The sequence below is a fragment of the Zonotrichia leucophrys genome, chromosome 3 (assembly GCF_028769735.1).
Source record: "Zonotrichia leucophrys gambelii isolate GWCS_2022_RI chromosome 3, RI_Zleu_2.0, whole genome shotgun sequence".
Taxonomy (NCBI): domain Eukaryota; kingdom Metazoa; phylum Chordata; class Aves; order Passeriformes; family Passerellidae; genus Zonotrichia; species Zonotrichia leucophrys.
Genome location: NC_088172.1, coordinates 108067101 through 108086034, shown reverse-complemented (window position 1 = coordinate 108086034; position 18934 = coordinate 108067101). Strand labels below are relative to the sequence as shown.

The window sequence follows — 18934 nt, the reverse complement described above, 5'->3', positions numbered from 1 at the left end:
CAGTTGCAATCATACAACGTATGGGACCCTCTCCACACCTGTAGTGCAATTCACCTGGTTTGTATTGGTGCACATAAAAAGGAAAGCAAAGAGCAAGTTGCTTTCGTTTTGCTATGATCCATTCAGACGAAAACAGCTGTCCCAAAAAACTCTGTCCGAGCCTTGCTGCGCGTAACGGTTGGAATTTCTGTGTTCATTGCTTTCTTGGTTTGTTTTTGGGTACTTAAAGAGAATGAGTTTTCAAGTTAGGTGAGCCAACCCCGGGGTTTCCGTTTTGCTTTTGTATCCGTTCGTTTTGCCTTCGATTAGCCAAAAACCAAAAATAATAACCAAAACCTTGAAAAACAAAAAAACAAAATGTTATTACTTATGCAAAATATGAGAATGGCAATATATATTACTAGAGCCAAAATGGTATACATAGTATTTGTGTTCGGCTATGTTCTTTTTTTATTATTTTTTAAATTATAAATGTGTAAAATTTGAGGTTGTTTGCTAACATGAATCATCATTTAAGTTTAAAAGAATATTTATAATTATTTAATGACATTTGGACCCTTTAAACGTTTCTTAATGTAATGATATATTGACTTCGGTCTCTAAAAGTGTTTTTTGTTTTGTTTAGTTTTTTTTTTTATTACATTTCTGCAATAGTGTAAGCCTCAGACCTTTACCCAACTCTGAAAAGCAGTTCCAGTGTGAACCAGTTTACAATGTGACTTAAAAACAACAAACCCAACCTAAATGCATCCACATCAAATGATTTGGGATGTACGATCTTTTTATATAACTTATGAAGGAAATATCGTGTTTAAAATATTTTTATTAGCTGTCTGGTTGCCTTCAACACAGTCTTGCCTTTTAATCAGTAGTTGTGGAGACACTGGAAAAATGGTAGGAAGGATGAAATATTTTCCACCCTTCCCCTAATTTCTTCTTCTCCAAAGATTTTTTCTCAGAACTTCAAAATTTGAAAAGATTCATATTTAAAATAGTCTATTTTGACAGCATAATTTGGATTTCGACAGGGTTTTTTTTTTCCCAAAGAAAAATCAAAACTGTTTCAAAGCCCGTATTTTGCAAATGATGAATTGTTGAATATCTCAGAAGTGGGATTAAGGGAGAAATGGTGAAACATTTTCCCCTCCCCTTGCAATTTCAGCCCACTCAGTGGAATTAAAAGTTTTCAAACTTGAGACAGAAACTGCCTGGTAGCGAGTCACCACCCGTTAGCATTAAATGCGGGAGCCGTGCAGATGCTGTGGTGGCTCCGAAGCTGATGTGGCTGTTGCCGTGTTAGAGGGACGAGCACAAGGGCAGCAATACTCACCTCTGCCCACACAGGAGACACAAACTCACCTTCAAAGCCACCCTGGGGCTCCCAGGGGTGGCGCCAGCAGCACCCAAACCCCAATCTGTCTGTGGCCAAACTACCCCGCAGAGAAGCCCCAGTTTTGCCCAGCCCAAGGCTGCCATGGCATGCAGGGAAGTGACATGGCATTGGCTGGACGTGGTGGGAGCTGAGTCATCCTCCCCACACTCTTCCCAGGCAGGTGTTAAGCCTGGCTTAGTGGGATGTTCAGCACAGGCCAGTGGACTTGGCCAAAGCTCCTTCCTTCCACTGCCTCAGTCACCGCTGCCCGCAGCCTCCTCCAAGCTGCTCCTTGGGTGATCTTTGGCTACCTCCAAAGTATGGCAGCAAATCAACGTTGGGCACAGCCACACAGAGCCGGACACCACTGCTCATTAGCAGCGAAGCTGTTAACGAGCTGCCCTTAGCATGGTACAGCCCTCCAATCTGCGTGATGACGTGCTCTTAAAAATAATAAATTAATAAAATCTTTGCCTTCTAAAGGTTGTATACCAAGTATGCTTAAAGTATAAGTAAGACACTTTGTTTTTCTTCTAATACTTAGTTTTCCTTCAAAGATGGAAGCTGTAATTGATTCTATTTATTGTTGGTTTGTGGTAGCTTGAAGCATACCACTGTCCATTTATTTGTAACTGTAAAGTAACGTTTGTTAGTCTCAGCAGCACTTAAAAAACCAGTGTCTGGTTACACATTTCAGTTTTGTTTTTTGTTTAGTAAGCAAGAGAAAAAGAGATGTACTGCCAGTGCAAGCTGTTTCCTATTTAATAAAAGGTACTATATTTGTACATTATTTGTTATTGCTGAGAAGGGCTTTTTAAGGTTTACTGTATGCATATTAAGTAATTTTTAGGGTGCTTTTGTGTCGAAATGTTGTTAAGAGTGGCTGCAGGCAGCAACCCAGATTTGCTTTTTTTTTTTCCTTAAGACTTTGTTGTAAAATTCAAGCACTTGGTTTTTGTTTCTGGATAAATCCAGCACAGACCAGACTTTTGTTTTGCCCAATACCAACAGGACTCTGTTTGTGTCCCCGCGGTTTTTCAACTGGACCTTTAGGGACAAACGTTGAAAATGTTTTCTCTGCCCAGTCAAGGCACGCGTGCCTGATCAAGTAGATCAGTGCCCTAGTCTGACCTGGCTCTGCCTGCTTGAGATAGGAAGGAAAGGATTTCCTAAATACCTGTGGACAGAGGAGCACCAGCCCCTTGACTTTCAGTAGATCCCCAAGCTCCTGAACCCTCCTGGTGCCTTTAGAAAATATGTCCCAGTACATCAGGCTGGTCATGGAGGGAGTCGTACAGGCTGAGGCAGAGATGCTCATCAGAGCTTTCAGAAAATGCTTTCAAGTTCACTTGGAAATGCTCTTGAATCAGATTTTCAGACCAAGCCGGTGCTATGTAGTGAATCATATCAATTTATCTGAGCTTTTTGAGGTGCTTGGCATTGCAGAACAGAGTTTTCTCAAAGGTACAACGGCCCTTCCCTTCGGGCAGTGGCAATCTTCGGCACCGGTCATAGACTTAAATAAAAAAAATTGCCTTTTTTTTTACCTTCCAGCTTCATATCCTACCAAAGACTTTCTTACAGCACAACAGGCACAATGTCCCTTTTGCTGAACGAAGGATTAAATCCTCCTCTCCCTCCTTCTAAGGGTAACCAGATTGGGTGCAGTGGGTTGGGACAGAAAAGTAAAGGAAATTATTTATCCAACAGCATCATTCACATGACATTTATAATTTCCTTTAAAAACCCACCTGCTGTGTCTTTCTTAGCATTGAACCTTTGTTGCCAGCAGTCCCCTGAGCAAAGACTTACCAGTTTCCACAGGTACCATCAGGAGTGGGGAGAATTTTTGCACTTTCACCCTAAGCAAAGCAAGGCTCAGTCCCATGCTGGGCTGCAGCAGCAGCAGCAAGCCATGAGCAAAAGCAATAATTAAACCTGGATCAGCCATGAGCTCAAAGAAGTCCCATTCTCTGCCCCCCTGAATTTCTTGTTGTTTTTAAATAGAATGCATTTCAGTTTAACATTTTCTGAGAACTTTTTTTAGATGTTTGTTTACTTCCATGTTTACAGATAACTCTTTGCTTTTTTTTAATGCAGTACTTTTAAGTATATCAGCCAAAACCATACTTTTACAGTAACTTTAGGTAATATGAGTGACATTCCAATTTTTTTTGTTGTTAAATATGCTTTACCAATCTTGAATTTCCGCTGGAACAAAATATTTGTAGCATTTTGTGTAAATACAAGCTTTAATTTTTTTATTTTTTCAAATGCTGTCACCCAAGATTTGCTTTTCATGCACATATTGTACAAACACTCTGCTTTATGCCACAGACGATGATTGTGGATCGGTTTACTTCAACTTCAAAGGGACTATTTGTATTGTATGTTGCAACTGTAAATTGAATTGTTTGGCATTTTCTCATGATTGTAATATTAATTTGAAGTTTTAATTTCATTTTCAATAAAATGGCTTTTTTTTTGTTAACATTCTTCTACGCTTCTTTTTCTTCCTTGTCTCTTCTTGGCACCAGGAAGGGTAAAGCAAGCACATGGTAGGACATGGGACCAGGCCATCTGTGGCTGACCCATCAATTTCTGCAGCACTTCAGTTTTCAACTAAATATACAAAGCAAGTTTCCAGACCCTTGGGTAGTGGAAGACACTTTCTAAACCTGTTCTCAAATGTTGCTTCTTTTCCTGAGCCTGCAAATTATTGAAAATTGTGTTTCTTAGAGGAGTGCAAACTGTTCTCGTCCATCTTGCTAGGCCACTAACTCTAGAACCGGACAACTGGCATTACCCAGGACATTCCAGGGAAAACTGGGATAGATTTCTAAACTGGGAGGGAGGGATTTGGATTTGTGATGCTTTTCCATGATGGGGGTTGAGCTATCCCCACCTCTTCCTGGTCAGACCTGAGGAATGCAGTTCCAGATAATCTTGTGATTTGCATGGCCTGAGGCAAGAATAGTTTTCAAGCAGCAGAAGATGTATGGATTGGGAGGGGACTGAGGGAGGAGGCTATTTTTCCTCCAGCTTAGTGTCAGGTGTAGGAGGAGATGCAGCTAATGAAGGTGAGGTTAAGTTCACCCTAGGCTGTCTGCAGGAGGAGAGGACAGGAGTTGTGTGCAAGCTTGTGCCTGGTTTCATAGTAAGTTCTTATCCTTTTTAGATATTTCTTGAGTCTGCCGAAGAGAAATAGTAGCACAGACAGATGTGAGGTTCCATTCATTTAGAGAAACCTTTTACTCTGAAGTTTAAATGTCACTGATACAGATTTTAGGAGCTCTTGTTGGCTTTACCATGGACCTACACATTTCTTGTGTGGTGGTTAAAACTCAAGGGCTGTTTCACTCCAGCTCATAATCCAAGTCCTGATTATAGGGGAGCTTGATCCAAGAGTAAGGGACCAAGCAAACCAACCAATGTTCTGTAGTGTAGTTGCTATAGAAATTGTTTTGTGGGGAACTCATGCTACAAGGATTAGTGCTAAGGCTTTCTGCTGCCCTCTGGCCACACAGATTAACCCATCTCAGCTACCCACTGCCCAGAGGGACCCTCATTATAGTCTTGCTTTCATGGTCACTTAATCCAGATTCTCATCAATGGAAATAAAAAATTTTCTCAATTTTGTATGGTGAAGTGCTGGAACAGGTGCCATGGGAGTTTGTGGCACTTCTGTTCCTGGAGATTTACAGGGCCCAAATGGTAAAGCGTGGAACAGCCTGGTCTGACCTCCAAGCTGAGGCTGCTTGAGCAGGAGGTTGATCTGGAGACCTCCCATAATTCTTTCCAAGTTATCCCATGGGCCTGTGAGGCAGGCTGGGAGCTGCCTGCAGGTTGTTGTCTGAGATAAAAACTGCTTGTGTGACTGTCTGGAGAACACATATTCAGCTAAATGAAATCTGAGCAAAGAGGTTGGAGAAGATTAAACTCATGCATAGGCAGGTTACTGAGGAGTTACAGTGATCTCTCTTTTCATAGAATCATAGAATGATTTGGGTTGAAAGAGACCTTAAAGATCAGTTTTTGTTGGTTTCTGCACATTTCTCTGGGATATCTGCAGCAGATATGGTCAGCACAAGGCCTGATAGGGCCAAACCATCCCTCTGATCCAGTACAGTAGTTCCCACTGAACTTCCCCATGCTAGGGATGTTGATTTTGATTTTTGGATTTGTTTACCCTGCAGCTTAAGAAGGCAACTCTTTTGCCTTAGCAAAGAAACCAAACCACTTTGGAGGCAACTTACCACTGCTGGTGAACATGGAGGACAGCCTTGCACAGAGATGTGGAGTGGTGGGGGCAGATGAGACTCAAACTTCTTTAGGAGACAAGAGCTAGAGATGTTTCCTGCAAGGGGTGGTGATTGTTGTTTTCCCCATCTTTCAGTGCCAATAAATAGCATCTTGGGTTTAGGTTGTGAGGGTTGAACATCATCTCTGAAATGCTGGAGTCTGGCCTTGCTGGTCCCACACAGTCCTAGGCCGCCTCTCCCTGCTGGCCTCAGTTTTAACTTTTTAATTTCCTGTGGCTGTGAGCAACACTGGAAGGGCTCAGAGCAGCCACAGGCCTAAATCAGCCTTTTTTGTGCCTAAAACAAGCTCTTGGAAGGTGGGGGTGAGAAGAAGCAGGGTCTGACTTTATGGTTCAGCACCAAACCTTGTTCTGACACCAAATAAAACATTCATCAAGCTGTTTATTGGTGGAAAGAAGGAAATAACCTCAGTTATATACCCGAGGATTGACATGAACTGCCTAGTTACCTTCTGCATCATTGGGAGGAAATGTGTTGATATTTTGGGGTGAAAGCACTCCCCTGGGTAACCTCTCACAGATGAGCAGTGTTCTGCAGCATGTGGGGGGTCACACTAGAACATGTATTGGGTAGGGGTGCAGTGAGGGTGTCCAGCTCAGACACTCACCACTTGGATGGATGCTTGCAGAGCACAGACCAAGAACATTATTCACTAGAAATATTTGCTGGATGGGTTAAAATATATAAACAAATCTGTTAGAAATGCATAATCCTTGGACAAGTGATGGGGACAACTCTGACATCAAATTATGGGAGTAGGTTGAGCATTTCTTCTTAACATCTTGAAGAAAAGTTTTAGCACAAGCTTGAAGCAAAAAATTAAATATTTAGCTTGGGCCTTCTGTGATTATCTTTTCTCTTTAGAGAAAATCTACTGGTGCAATGTCAGTCTGGGATGTGTGGAGATGTTCCCATGAGGACTCTTGGTGATACTTGCATGACTTTGGAGGGGTAAATCTCAGCATTTATCCCTCTGGGAATAGGAAACTGTTGGCGCCAGTAACAGATAAAACCATAAGATAGAAGAAAGAGCAAACCCCAATCTTCCAAAAGCTTCTGGTGATCTGATGCACTGCAAACAAATAACTTGGGATGTACAACATAATTTAAAATTGAAGTTCTCAGGCCTGCCCTGCTACTCCTGTGCACATTTATTATATATGTTACCTAATGTACATGCAACCTGCATTTTAAATGTTGACTGTATTACCTAAATAACAAGCAGACTTGAATTTCCCTACTCCAGTTGTGTGAGAGTTTTATAAATCCCATAAGTATATTTGTAAGAACTTCCAAATATGAGACAAATTAGTTTTACTTCTGCAGCTGAGAAATTTCAGCATCATCTGTGATTCTCCAGACAGCTTGAGACTCCTCTTTTAATGCCTCAATTACCCTAAATACAGATCAGGGATTTTGTTATTTCCCTACTGTGACAGGGTGTCTTATGGGCTCCATGTTTACAAAGATCTTTGAACTTTGCTTGTTACTGTTGTTGTTGTTGTTTAGCTTTTTTACTACAAATCCAGTGTTTGGTCTCACACCATTGGATAGTGTCCTTTGAAGCAGCACAATTCTAAACCACATGTTTAGAAAGAAAATGACCCAGTTTCCAGACTGCTGATCTGGTTAAATAACAATGTGGAGCTAAGGCCAAGTTGTGCTGCCTCAACAGATTTACTCAGGATTTGTGGTGGGGCAGGAGGAAAAGCAGGGATCCCTGCAGCCCTTGGCCGCTCCCTCCCGGCAGCTCGCTCGGGATGAGCAGCTGGATCTTGTGGGATGTCCCAACACTTAGAGAAAAGCAAACAGCCCATGTTAATGTTGATACACCGCAGCAGCTTGCCAGTGATTAATGTTTGCCACGAGACCAAATTCAGATGGTGATTACGCCAGGAGAGGTCAGCTGATGTCCCTCTAATAATAGTCCCGTGGTTTTGGACACAGCATTTTCCTACCCGTAAGTGTGGGTGTGATCAATGAAGGGTCACTGGAGTGCTGGTTGAGTGAAGTGAAGGAGTCTCCATTGCTCTCCTGGCTCAAGGGAGGTTCAATGCAGGACCACAGACACCAGATCCTCTCAGCAGGGCTGTGCCCAGCAAGGCTTGGTGTCTTCTAAGCATGGAGATAAAGACAAGGCTTCAGTGGAGCATTTAATCCCCAAGCTTCTCCTGATGTCCACCTCCAACCTTCCAAAGTGCAGCTGGTGACTTTTTCACCAGCCTCTGCATTAGGGTTTGGTTTGTCCCTGCCTCTGACCTTGGGCACACAAGGTGCAATAAGGGTTTAAAACCTCGTTTTGAAGCACATCTATAGGGTTCCAGTGCTTAATGACCTCTCCTTTTTCCCTCTGCTGTATTCACAGAATCACAGAATGGTTTGTGTTGGAAGAGACCTTAAAGATCATCTTGCTCCACAGCAAAGGATCTGTTCCTAATATCTCATCTAACCCCTCCTCTGGCAGTGGGTTGCCACTCCCCCATGTCCTGTCATTCCATGCCCTTTTCCAAAGTCCCTCTCCACTTCTCTTGGAGTCCCTTTAGGTACTGGAAGGTGCTGTGATTATTCCTCCAGACTATGATTTTAGGGCACTATTAAATATAAAATCAAAGCCTAAACACTAAGCTTCTCAACCCCCCACAGCTTGTTTACTTTTTGTTTTCCAAAATCCTTGGTAGCTGAAAATGATGCTGCTACATCCAAACACTCTGAGACAGCTTCTTCCAGGAAAACACAATTTTTATCCCTGCTCCAGGATGTGTGAGGCTGGTTGGCAAACGTGAGGAAATAGGAAGAACAGGCCTCAGCAGAAGGGATAAAAATCCTAAGTAATCCAGACAGATCTAGGGAAACCTGGATGCAAAGGCTCTTTGTCCATTTATTACCAGTAGTAGTGTTCTCCTAAAAGAGCAACGTGCTCTCATCTTTTAATAATAGCCAGGCCAGATGCTAAAGTCTCTTCTGCAAGTACTGTAAAAGTGAGGAAAACAGCTGATTTCTGTTAAGATGAGCACACCAGGAGAATGAGCCAAAAAAAAGTATGAGAAATCTCCAGAGGTCAGTCTTTGCAATGCCACTTGGCAGCTGGATCTTAAAGTCAGGACTGAATATCCAGCCTGTGCTTCTGTCCCTTCACTGATCAGTCACTCTGTGTGGAGAAGGAATTCCTGCACTGTCTGGGGATTTGGATCAGTGCTGGCAGGGATCTCACCCTCTGTTTTACAGAGCTGCAAAATTCACAGCTTTTGGGGAGCTGTAGAAAATACCAATTCAACAAGGAATTTGCTTGACTTGCTCCTTGCCATAGAAAATGGTTCCATGCTGAGTAGGGGCCAGTGGTTTAAAATGGCATTTTTGTTCCATCTTTTTTTTGTACTTTCCCCTCTGCCCTGTTTTTGTTCTCAGTATTTTTTATTTGTCTGGAAGACATTAATTCAAAGCACTTGATAAAGACAGGATTAGGCTTTCATAAGGCGTTGTATTGAGCATTAAGGAAGATGCCTGTGCCTCTCTTCTTCACACTGCCCCTTCAATCCTTTTTTCCTTATGTTCAGCACAGGAACTTGAAATCATAGTAAAATCACTCATGTTTGTAATGTGCTCATAGGTATTGGATTGAAAGTGTTAGGGAAAAGCAGAGTTCATGGTGACGTGATATTTTGTATTTCTGTGATGGGGCAATGCCCAAGAAAATTAATTAACTGTGTATCATTGCCACACATTTTTCTCAGATGCTGAGTGGCAGTTCTCACAAACAGTTCCTAGAAACCAGAAAAAAACCTATTGTGAAATGATGGGAAAAACTCATTCAGTGTTTAGGATTGCTGCCTAATGACTGCAGATAAAATTGTTTATGAAGACTTGTGCAACCCTTTTCCTTGCCAGCAAGGGTAGGTTTGGTACGTGCTATTTCAAACCTCCCTGTCTCTGCCTGACCAAAAGGATCCCCCCAGTTGTTATTTTCATAAGTTTACAACTAGGAACTTATTTTGATTGTTCCATTTTATGGGGCACAGTGACTTTTCTCTGTGCACTGCTTTTGTTTATAAAGAATGTTTTTCTGGGGATGGTCATGTAAAGACTGGCATTTTATTGTGGGCATCTGCAGTGCGTGAGCTCCTCCATGCCAGAAAACACCAACAGATAATGTGCTGATGTTCTGCAGCATTACCTGATTATTGTGGATTTACAGAGCCAGGTGTGTGTGGCACAGAGGGACAGACCCAGTGCCCACCCTGTGTCGGCAGCACCTGGTGAAGGATGGAAAGAGGATCCTCCGCCCATGGCTGAGGGCATGTTCTGCTGAGAGACACCTGCCTGTACCAGCTCTCACCATCTGGACAAAATTTAAAATAGGCAGAGATAATTTAGGTCACCTGCAGTGTGACAGTCAAGAGACAGGAAACACAAACCACTGGTATTTGAACTGACCATGGTGTGCAGGGGGTGACACCTCCCCAGGGCTGCCCAGGCGAGGTCACTGGGGACTTGCATCTGTCCATTGCTGGGGGCTGAGGGGTGAAACCCTGTCCATTCATGGACAAATGAATGTACACCATAAACAAAAGTTATCTCAGATGCAAATCACAATGTCTCTGTCTGCTCTGGGGTGCCCTGACCCCCAGGGGAGCACTGACTTTGACCCTCATTCATGGAGAAAGTTTCCTAGACTTCAAGATAGACTTGAATCCACAAAAGTGTGAAATAGATTACAGAGAGTAGTGTAGGGGTATCACTTGGTGAGAAATTTAGGTTTTGGGTTTTTAGTATGTTGTGGATGGAAGCAAGATGGAGGGCACAGGGTGTTATCCTGGGTTTCTTCTTCATGCTTCTTCCTTCTTTTTCTTCATGGGTTTGGGTGGCATTTTGTAATTGGGCAGAAAAGTCCACATTGCAGGCTCTGTGGTATCAGTTATTGGGTTAAAAGGGAAAATAATCTAGGTGTCAGTTCTTAATTTGATAGTTTAGTCTTAAAAGACCTTGTAACAAGAGATTGTTGGCCATTTTGTGCATTCTGATGAAAAGCTGCCCAACTCACAGTAGTGAGACTGACAAGAAATATTAAACACTTGAGTCTGAACATGAATTACTGCCTCAAATGCCTTCAATCCAGACCCAGAAAAACTGACTGCTGGTACCCCACAACCATGCTCAGATCCTGGCTTTACACTGGAAGTAGTAGGGCCCTGAAACCTCCCCCTCTTCCAGCTCCCCAAGCAGTATTGAATGTGTAGGGTCAGTGTGCAGATCTTACATTTAGCTCTGTCAAAAAGCAGAGCTAAAACTGGAACCAGTTTGCAGTTTGAGGAAGTGTAGATTTGCTGCCAGGTTTAATGCCACTATTGGCCCTTTGGCATTTCAGTTACTGTCCTGTTAAAATATTAGTCATAAACCCACAGGTGCTGCATGAAGGGATCCATCCCTTCCCTAGGTGGCATCATCACTGGTACATGCATGGCTTCTACCATCCCACTGCATCCTTTGAACCTTGGAATTGTGGACCAAAATCGGGGAAAACTGTAGCAGCCAGGCTGGCATCCCTTGGTCCTGGTGACATGTGAAAAGGTGCACCCAACAGAGACAAGGATAATACTGAATTTGCAAAGGTTTGGTGCTAAAGATGAGAATGACCACAGACCTCAGGCCTTGCAAATGAAGTGTCAAAGTCATTTCTCCCGTGCTTCTTTGCCACAACAACTGTAAATAAGAAAACAAACCTCAGAGACGGAAGACATGAAGTTCAGAAACACATACACACCCATGTGCAATATGAGAAAAGGGACAACAAAATTTGCAGCTGTCTCCCAGAATGAGAAAGAGTTAACTTCTGAGAATCTTTTCTTAAACTTGCTCTCTTCTCAAGGGTCCAGAGCAGATGGGTACTCAATAAAATTAGTGTCAGGCTTTAGACTGAAAGTATGGTGAAAGTATGGGATATGAACGTGAATGCAAAAATGATTTTTCCTCTGTATTTGCCACCTTGTTGAATCAATATTATTCAATGGGAAATAGTATTGGAAATGGGTAAAAGTATGCATGGAACAAGGGAGTTGATCTTGCTATGAATCCTGTAGCTCCTGGTTTATTTAGCTGCTTTTTTATAGCTTAAAATGGAGTAACTGTTTTTCTTCCAAGGGTTTTTGGCTGCTTTACAGTTGTTGTTAAGAAATCAGTGTTTCTTCGTAAAATATGTACTCATTTGTTAATATTAGTGATGAGGAAAATTTCAAGGAATTGAAAGGCTCTGATGCCATTTTTCCAGAAAAGCCCAGTACCTTGTCTGTAAACATATTTCTCCTTAGCAGGTCAATACCAATCGAAATTAAATGGAAAAGGAGGGATGCAGTTTGAGAAATTTTTTTCTGCTACAGCTGTTGTATATGTGCACTCTACTTTGCTTTCTTTGGGTTCATAGTAAAGGTTTAAAAGACATTATTAGCAGGATATACAAAAGAATTATTTGCTTCAGGTAATAAATGGTAGAATTTAATCCTGCTGGTTTTCCTTTTGTAGCCATTAAAGCCATCTGAATGTTTGAGGCAAAGGTAGAATGGGAAGCAGAGCCTTGAATGCCATGGCTTGTGACTTCTTACCTGGTGACTCCTCATAGCTCCTAGTGAGTTAAGGTCTAGGGACAACAGCTAAGTCCTTCCAAAAGCAGGAACTTAATGCCTAAATTGTCATCAAAAGGCTTCACAGACTATGCAAGAAGTGTTACACAGAATTAATTCAGAAGGTGAAGCTGGATAGGGATACCCCCCACCATGCAGATGACCAAGAGAAAACAGTTCAGCCAAAGATGTTCTCAAAGGTGATCTCCCTAACTCAGGAGCTAATTCCCTGAGATTTAAAGATTAGGGCAAATAGTTTATTGAGAGGATTTTTTCTGGGTTGTTTTTTTTTTATTATTTATTCCTGATATATATATATTTATGCATTATTGTTGTATTACATGATATTCAAATATTTAAAAGGGGAACATAAGAAATTCCAGCTTCCTTGCTGGGAGAAGCACTCTAAAACACACTTTTTGGCTTTGGGGATCTTTGCTTTCTGAGCATGTGAGTGGATCAGCATCTTGTACCTGGCTGTGTTTGTGGAGCTGTGTGTGTGAGCCAGGGCAAATTGGCCCTCCCAGGGAAAACAGAAAATGAGAGAATGCCATTGAAAAGGTGGGATTTGCCTCTCGTTTGCCATGGGAAGACCCATTCTCTGTGCAGAAAGGATCTCTGTTTTGGAAAACCAAGAATTTTGGTCTCTGGACTTGAAGGTCATCTGGATAATAAAGTAGTGGCAATGATGACAGTTTTTATTATTTTTTTAGTCTTTGTTGCTCAGTGAGTTGCTCCTGTGTGCAGAGCCCCAGCTAGACCATACTCCCTGGCCCCAAAACTGTGTGTGTGATAGGACTGAAGGTTTTCATATAATTTTCAGATCTTCAGAAGATGGGGAAAGACTTCTCCTTCAGTCAGTGCTTTGGTCATTCAAGCTGTAACAGATCCCTCTCTGTAACTCCAGTGCTGCTGCTGGAGATAATCCACTGGATCTAAGTGAGACAAAGCAGTATCTTTTCTAGACCATCCAACGCAGCTGGAAAAAATGACAAGTTCTTGGCCAAGTAATTTTAAGACTATAAATAAATAATAAAAAAAACATCTTGGAGAAACTAGGAAAAATTGTTCTAAGTTTCCTGTAATCTTATAAATAATCTGAGACAGTAGAACAGAGAGAGACCTTGCAGTGGAAGAGATGAGGGAGAAGATTAAGTGCCATAAAAACAATATTTCTATTGTACCCATAATGATTGGTTTCTGGTACAGTTAATATTTTCAGTTCTCAAATTCCTCTTGTATCAGTCTTCTTCTTGCAAAGACATAACTGGCGCATTGATCATTATTGACAAGTGGTTGTTTTTTGTTTATTTTTTTTACTGGAGTGAAGGAAATGGTGCATGGGCTGTTGCTCAAGGCAGAAAAGCATCCAGGGAAAATGAGATGTCCCAGGCTTTGAAACATATGAATGGGTGTGATGTGTTGTTGTACTGATGTTGTGCAGCCAGCGCCTCTCAGCTGCACCTGAATAAAGTTTAGCCACTCCCTGGTTTGGGCTTAGCCATGAGAAAGCTGGGAGATGTTGCTTTTCAAATTTAATGCAAAGGAAACAACCCCTGTTTTCTTGACATTTTGACCCCCTGTTTTCTTATCAGCCATCACCATGGTGTGGCAAATATACTGAAGCCTGCAGAGGAAAAGGGTTGAACCACATGAATCTAGTTTCATTATTTGCATTTAATTTTTTCTGACTTGGTCTAGGCTGTCACATCCTGATTGCAGTGTGCCCAGGTGGCCCAGAAGGCCAATGGTCCCTGGCTTGTACCAGCAGTAGTGTGGCAGCAGGACCAGGGCAGGGATTGTCCTTCAGCCTCATGAGGACACTGGAGAGGCCACACCTCAAATCCTGAGTTCAGTTTTGTACCCCTCATGTAAGAATGACATTGAGGGGCTGGACTGTGTCCAGAGAAGGGCAACGGAGCTGGGGAAGGTCCTACAGCACAAGTTCAGGAAGTTGGAGGTGTTAGTGTAAAGAAAAGGAGCCTCAGGATGGACTTTTTTTTTGCTCTTTGTAAGTCCCTGAAAGCAGATTGTAACCAGGTAGGGCTTGGTCTTTTCTCTGGAATTACAAGGGTCAGGATGAGAGGAAATGGCCTCAAATTGTACAGGGGGAGGTTTAGATTGGATATTGGGAAAAATTTTTTCACTGGAAACATAAGCATTGCAACAGGCTAGTCCTGGAAGTGGTAGGGTCACCATCCCTGGAGAGATTTAAAAGCTGTGTAGATGTGGTGCTGAAGGACATGGTTTAGTGGTGAGTTAGCAGAATTAATGACTGGACTCAGTGATCTTGGAGTCCTCTTCCAACCTTAATGCTTCCATAGTTCTGTCATCCCGTGTCTGCTTTGTTTGACTCATGTAGGAGCAACTCCTCTGAGCTGCTTGGAGCTGTTGCATGGATAAGGAAGCTCTGTGAACATGACCCCCAGGGCAGACAAAGTGAGTGATACTGCAAGTGTTTTTCTTTCAGTTTAAGGATTTTCCTAGGCTTTTAGGTGCATTTAACTTTAATTTTCAGCCTCCTTTTGAATGGGACAGCGCTACTGGGATTGTGCTGTGCGTGGACACAAGGGCAATGTTTGTCTGTAGCTTTTCAGTCACATGGTCAGTGAGTGAAGCACAGTAATTTCAGAATTCCCAAATGACTGAATACATTTCAGGATGATGTCTCCATGGATAGCAGAGATGTTTCTGTCCAAGCATTGGTTTGGATGGAGCCTTTATTGTGTAGCAAAGAGAACAACCAAGACATGCTGCACTGCAGTCCCTTCTTAATACTTCTAAAAATGTTCTTGTGTAGAAAACTAAGAGTTTGTGAAGAGCCTTTGGTCTTACAAACACTGAAATACTGCAACTCAAACAGTTACTGTTGGCAAATATGACATAAAATGCACTGAAAAGCCAGTGAGAGAGGTTTCAAGCTGAAGTGTTTTGGCCTCACCTTTGGGTTTTGGTCTTCATGGCCTGTTGGTGATGTGGTGTCAGTCACTGACCTGCAGTGACACAATCAAGTGCCTGAGCCCTCTGAGTCTGCAGAGCAAAGTATGAAATGTTTATCATATTTGACCTAGATTTGGCCCTGATTTTTAAAGGCAGTCTTGTTGCTCTATGAATAAACTCAGGATGTTGAACATAAACATCTAAAAAATAGAAGGACGAGTCTTCTCACTCAAGCCCTAGAAGCCAGAAAAGGAGAAAATTGAGATTTTTAAAAGTCTCAGCAGCGTGGAAGCAAGATAGGAAGATGCTCCATTTAAAACAATTTGGGTTCCCACTTTCCATATCCTTGGGAATGTGATACTCCTGGACCAGCAGCAGCCACGTGGTGAATCCATGAGCACCCTGCCCTGCTCCTGGGATTATGCCTCAGATCTTCTGCAGGCCAGAGCTAAAACTGGAGTCACATATGAGCCTGAGCCCTCTTACCGAGGCAGCCACTGTAGAAACCAGAGACTTCAGCCTCTTCTAGGAACCCTGAGCGAGGGGTGTTTTCACAGAAAAGGTCGAGTTCTCTTTTTCCATCCACGAAAAGCAACTGACAGCAACGTATGCTTGGCTATTTTCTCAAGGGTTTTGCTGTAGCCCAGACTTCTAGATAAGAAAATAATACAGAGTGAGAACAGATCTTTTCTCCTGGCTCTGCTACTTGCTTGCAGATGGCTTTTCCTTTATCAGGATTGTCTGTCTCGTTGTTTGTACACTTTGGGCTTATTTTGGCCTGTCCTTTGCACTTTTGACATCTACCTGGACCCCCACCCTGGTACACTGACCTCCTCTTTCAGAGATCCTTTGCCTTAGCAAAGCTGAGCTTGTGTAAATCTGATTTTCCCCTTCCAGCTGAGAAAATGGGAGCATTCACGCCTGATGCTAGATGGCAGAAAGGAGAGTTATAACTTTCCTTTATAATGAGTTATAAACCCTGGAAGAAAATAAGGTGGAAAGAGAGCAGATATACCAACAGTGATGTGCCCTTGGAAAGAGGCAGGAATGTGATTTTCATCTTGGTTTTGCCAGGTGTGAATCTTTCTAGGACCTGACTAATTAATGCTTGCACATATCAGCCATCCCACCCAAACCCTGGCCCAAGGGGGGCAGGAGTTATTTGGGAAGAGCAGCTGCAAATGGAACAGTGCTGGAGCCCAGAGAAGCAGGATGGGCATTACCTCATCTAAACCAGACTTCCACATCTGGGATAGTTACCCTATGTTTGCTCCCTTTAGGGTCAATAGAGGGAAAATAGTGCTTTGATCTGAAACAGTGGAGTTGCCCACTTTAGGGTGAGATGCCTTAAAAAGATATTTCTCCTTCTTGCCTGTGAAGGAAGCTCAGAAGCATCTGCCCTGAAATCTGGATCATGAAAAGGTGCAAAAATCTGTATCCCTAGAGCCAGTTTCCCAGCAGATTTCATACGCCTCATGGCTGGGAAATAGTTCTGGGTGTGGAAGTCTGAATTTTTCAGTTCTTTAAATTGAAGGTTGTGCACAAAATTAGTGAGAGCACTTTATTTTTGAACAAAAAATTGGATTTTTTTCAAAAAGTTGTCAGCTCCATGCACTAGCACAGAAGCTAGTCTCACTGTTAGTAGTGAAAGACTTTGAATTGGTCTCAGTGACTGACAGAAGTGAGCAACACCTGAGACCTGATACATAAGGTGCTGGGCTTTGGAGTTGGGTTTTCTAGTATTGCTCTTAGTGGCAAACAGAAAAAAGCTTCAAGAATCAAATGAGAAAGAAAGAGAAGACCATTTCATCCCTGTTTGGAATGGGTGGTAATCTTGTTTCTCTGGTACATAAATTGGATGCAAATTCACTAATATCACTGCACACATGGCAACTGAGCTGAGGAGACAACCTGACCTTGAAAAAGCTTCAAGGCTCCTTCCGGCAGGGAGCCATGGACTTGGATACTTTCCCAAAGTGTAGCTAAACAATTTGCCTTACAAAAAAAAAATCATTTGGAAACCACCCAACAAGCTTTTCTGAAGAGGTGTCTGGACCTTCCTGCTCTCATGGGGCTAAAGTCACTCCAGGATTTTAGCTCTCACTCATGTTGGTGGAATTGGAGGGCATCCAATGGCAGGTGGCAGCAGGGTATGAACTGAGACAAAAACAATCTAAGGATGAGTCTTCTGCATTTCAGCCACAACATCCCCAGAGTGAGGGAACCTAAAAAATAACCAGAAAAAGATTGAAATGCTGGCAGCAGTAAAAGCCACAGCTGTGGTACAGGTGGCATCCACCCAAGGGCTCTGGCCAGGCTGCTTGTTTCCATCAGCACTGGTAGGGAAGGGCATCCCCCAGCTGTGCAAAGGGCCCCTCTGGGTGTGGGTAATGACTACCTGGAGGCACTGCTGTCCCCAGCTGTGTTGTGTAGTCAGCCCCTGGTTGCCAAGCAGGTGTCTGCATGGGCTGGCTGTGTCACACACCCCTGTCCCCACCACCCAGGGCAGTGCATGCACCTTCCAGGAAAAGTTTTCCTTTGTCTGAGCTCAGAAATGAGCTGAGGTGCTGCTGGTGGAAATGTTGAAAGGGGTAACTCTCTGATTTTGGGGAACCAGCAAACCCTCACAGCTGGCTCTGCCTCCTGTCTGACCTTGCATTTCCTCCCATCTCCAAATGCTGCAGTCACTGATTCCTGAAGTCTCCAGCAAAAATCGTCTTATTTTACTTGCAGATTTCTTTTTGTTTGTTTATTGGAGATTTTTGGTAGTGTTATCCTGATTTCTCCCTGGTCTAAGAACCTAGCAGTAGACATGTAGGCTCTAGCTTTACTTTCCCTTTTCCTCTCCCTGCACACCAAGCATTTGTTCCTTCTGTGGAAGCAGGTTTCTCCCTGAGGAGCAGGTTGCTCCAACCTCCTCTCTGTAAGGTGCAGGGTCTTCACCAACCATCCCTTTGCAAATAAAACCATCATCAAAGTGACCCACATGGAGTCTGGATCACAGAAATCAGGTGGCAGGTCAGAAAATGGCATAACCAGATGGCCATGATAGGTTTGATCACTGTGGTTGCACGAACCAAACCTGGGTTCACACTCTTGTCCTGAAGCCACTTGGCTTTTTTTTTTCATTAGGTACACAACACTAAATACCTGGAGCCCCTAAAAAGGAAGAGCCACATCCAAAATGCCTCTTCAGAGTGTTCTTGGCTTTGCTAACACATGATCTGTGCCTGAAATTGGCTTGGGAGAGCTACTTGACTGTGCCCATGCTGAAAGTTTTGCAGCATGGATATGTTCTGTGCCCATTCCTGCATGCCAGGGCTGTTTAATTTACTATATATAGTCATAGCATATGTGTACTGGAACACAGCCTCTCTCCAGCCTGGTTCAGTGTAGAGGTTTCATGTAGCATACACTATAAAAAGTTTCTTTTTCAGATTTTCATCTTGACATGAAAGTGCATTACAACATTTGCCATCAATAAAACACAATTCCTTCCATGTGAAAAGCATTACAGCCTCAGTATGGTTATTGAGTGATGATACCTGGATGATGGAAATACAAGAACAGGAAAGTGTACATAGAGAACCTTCAGAAATGATGCCAAGGTTTTTTTAAAAGAACAATGTCTGATATCAATGCAGATAAATTTGGAGAATTTAGTTCATTTTTACAAAAAAATAAATATA

General features: G+C 42.7%; 1 protein-coding gene across 3 annotated transcripts in view; it reads left to right on the top strand.

Annotated features, from left to right (window-relative positions):
• RUNX2 (RUNX family transcription factor 2) overlaps positions 1–18934 on the top strand; it is a 157609-nt gene that overhangs the window by 89340 nt on the left and 49335 nt on the right. The window lies entirely within an intron of this gene.